This window comes from Hipposideros armiger, unplaced genomic scaffold (assembly GCF_001890085.2).
Source record: "Hipposideros armiger isolate ML-2016 unplaced genomic scaffold, ASM189008v1 scaffold_18, whole genome shotgun sequence".
NCBI classification, from domain to species: Eukaryota; Metazoa; Chordata; class Mammalia; order Chiroptera; family Hipposideridae; genus Hipposideros; species Hipposideros armiger.
Window position 1 is genome coordinate 2,197,984 of NW_017731368.1, and position 3,362 is coordinate 2,201,345.

General features: G+C 42.7%; 1 pseudogene; it reads left to right on the plus strand.

Annotated features, from left to right (window-relative positions):
- The window catches only part of LOC109375507 (elongation factor 1-alpha 1 pseudogene), a 6,237-nt pseudogene extending 3,617 nt beyond the window's left edge, over positions 1-2,620 (plus strand).
- Positions 2,621-3,362: the final 742 nt, after the last annotated feature.

Here is a 3,362-nt window from a genome sequence, read left to right on the forward strand (position 1 = left end):
AGGGCAGTGTCACTGGCCCTCATATGTGGGATCCGAACCGGGGCCCTCTGGCGTCCCAAGCCAGTTCTTAACCATCGCGCCACTTGGCCGGCCCTGCCCTGTCATTTTTATATGTCACTCTTGATTGCCACCCTTCCTGATGCCAGCCATTGCATGTCTCCTTGCTCCACTGTGTGCAAGTTACTCTGAGCACATGACCCAGAGTGGGGCTGATGAATCAATAGCATGTGCTGACTACTAAATTTCACCAAAGACCTCCAAACTGTCCCCCAGAATCAACACATCACTTACAGTCCTGTCAGCAGAGTGTGGCCGTTCCCCACACCTGATTATATCTGATGCTATCATCTTTGCCAACATCATGAGTATAAAGCAGTGTCTCAGTCTTTATTTTTTCACCAATTCCTAATGAAGCTGTGCATTTCTTCATGGGCTTTCCTAAAAAATGGGCATCCTTCCATCAAGGGATCACCTCGTGTGAGCAACCCACTCTAAATCAGCCTCTCTCCCTTGCAGATTTCCTGTCTATTATCTATAAATTTGTAGTAACTCCTAAAATCCTCCAGCTATCAATACATTCTCAGTTGTATACACTACAAATATTTTCTCCCATTAAGGTTCCATCTGTCATTTTTATGTGATGTAAATATACGGGGGAAATAAATGTTTATTTTTGTAAACTGCTTACCACACACGGCCCAGCCCTTTCCTCTTTTTCTTATGGGCCAGGCTGACGTACACAGCACCAGTTTTCCAGCCCTTAAGCTTATAGGAACATCCCCACCCCAACTGGAGGCAGTCTCCCCACTTCTCCCAGAGCTGCTGGACTGAAGGGTGAGTCTTTTATTCTGGAGCTGCATGTGAGGGAGGACAACAACCTGCAGATATAAACTCTATCTTCCAGCCTGGCCTTTTCTCTCTACCCACGGAAGTATCTCCTCATCGTGCTCTTTAGCTCTCATTTTATCGGGCAACACAAGAAGCACTGGGCTCCTAATAACTCCCCATTTCCCCAATTCTAATCCACATAGGACCATGTTTGTGTTTACCCCAGTTTCTAACCCCGTCTTCTACCCTCTCCAATGCCTAGAACCCTTGCGTTGTGCCCTCTTGGATCATGGTCAGTCAGCAGCACAGTCTTTGTGTCTGTACCTGGCCTTGAAGCTTTCCGTTCGCACCTGGCTCTCCTGAGCTCCCACTTCCTTCCTAACCTGCCCAGGGGTGTCTGTGTTCTAGCCTACGTCCCCCTGGAGGTGGGATTTTCTCTCTCTCTCTTTTTTTTTTTCTTTAGCTGAGCCATCCTGCTACCTGTTGGCAGCTCAGTGGCTGCTCAGCTCGGGCTGGACTTGAACCGCTATTGCTCAGAGCTCAAACTCTTGAGCGAGCTCTTAACCAACTGAGCCACTCGGCTGGCCCGGGAATTTTCATCAGAGTGTTGAAAACTAAAATGCAGTCAAATGGAAATGTTAGCAACGAAAATGGAAGACGAAGGATGCCTCCAATAGATTTATCAACAGACTTTTCACAGCTGAAAAGAGAATCAGTGAATTTGAAGGTAGGTCAATAGATATTACCTGAGGCTAAAACACTAAGAGAAACAGAATGAATAAAGCATCAAAATCCTGTGGGACAATGTCAAATGGCTTATAAATGTGGAAGATTTCAGGTAAAAGAAACAGATTTGGTACAAAAATATTCAAACTGCCTAAAGGATTAATCTCAGAGCCTGTAGCTCCTCAGTGACAGTGTAGTAATGTCTCTAGATTTTTATAGGAAAAGTGTATCTTGATAATTTCATAGCCAGCTTAGTTTCCCCGTATGAGTTGAAGGTAATAAAAAGACCCTATAAAATATCCCAAAGCCGGAAAATATACTACCTAGAAAACCTATTTGAAGATAAAATATAGGTAAACAACTGAATCAAATGAGAGTGACTCTGCTGGTGGTTTCATAGGACTGACTGGCAATACATTTATTCTGACATAGATTAGGTCTAAATTTCTGTGGGCACTATGGTTGCAAATCAGTGATAAATATGGTAATTCTTGAAAGTCCAGCGGGAAATGGCTGTTAGGTGAAGTTTCACTGGGGATATGAAAAGCAGGCAGGCTCTAAATGGCTACAAATCATCTTGTTTGGGTTATTTTAAATCATTTAATTATTTAATACACACTTAAATTTAAGTAAATTTTAAAATAAAATTTTAGATTTAAAATTTCAAATAAATTTAAATATGAATTTAAATATTTTTAAAATTAAACAATTTAAAAATAACTGGATGTGTAAAAACTGGAATTTGGCACTAGCAGGCTTTTGAGGTAATGAATCTCAGCCTGCATTGAAGAAATAAACAATCTAGGGGCCAATACACAGAGGCCATCTTTGGCTCATCTATATGACAATCTATCTCCTGGCCCTGGGCTGTTTTATAATCACGTTGTATGTTACTTTATAATGCTGTGCTCAGAGCCAGTGATAGAGCATCTTTAGGATGCAGAATCCTATAAGGGCACAAACCAGGACTTCAAAGCCTGTTTGCCGCCAGTCTTCCCACTTTGTAGGGGAGAGCCAGAAGAATAGATCTGGAAAAGAGAAGATTCTGACTTACCCGGTTAGTTAACAGTGATATTATGGTGCCTTTGGTGTATGTCCCTGATTCTCTGTAAAACTTGGTGAGTGTTATCTACCCACAGGCAGCAGGATGTGTTAACAAGTACATAGACCACCCATCCCACTCCCCCCATCCCCGCCTTGGCAGTTAATATGTCATGTAAGGCTAGGGTGACACACCAGTAGATGTGTAGTCACACTGGTGAGGGTAGGAATTTCTCAGATAAGGAAAAGAAAGGCACAGCAACACAGAAAAGTCAAAGGTCATCTGCAGGGGGTCTGTTTGTCTCCAGGGAATCACCCAAGTGGCACTATCTGGTTCAGGGGCAATTCGATCTCTCTGCTGGGTGTCCAGAGCAGGTCCAGGTTGGTTCCACAGTGTCTTTAGTGCAGCAGAGTACATGGATGGTGGAGGAGAACGCCTGTCTCTCCTGTGAAAATTTTTAACTAAATAGAACATGTTGGTGAAATCTATAACTTTAAACCATTCACTTATGTTATTTTGAATGTCATCCATTAAATGAGGTGCTTTAATAAAGGGACTAGCCTTTAATTCTCTATAGTCTATAGTTAGCTCCCACTCATTAGTAGTGGCTTTAAGCATAGGCCATACCAGGGAAATAAAAGGTGAGATAATAGGAAGCAGTACCCCTTCTTTAACTAGGTCAGTGATGATAGGCCATTATCCTTCAGTGCCTTGCCTTACTTGTAGGGGAAGGTTAACTAGTTCCCACCAATAAAACTTCCTGGCA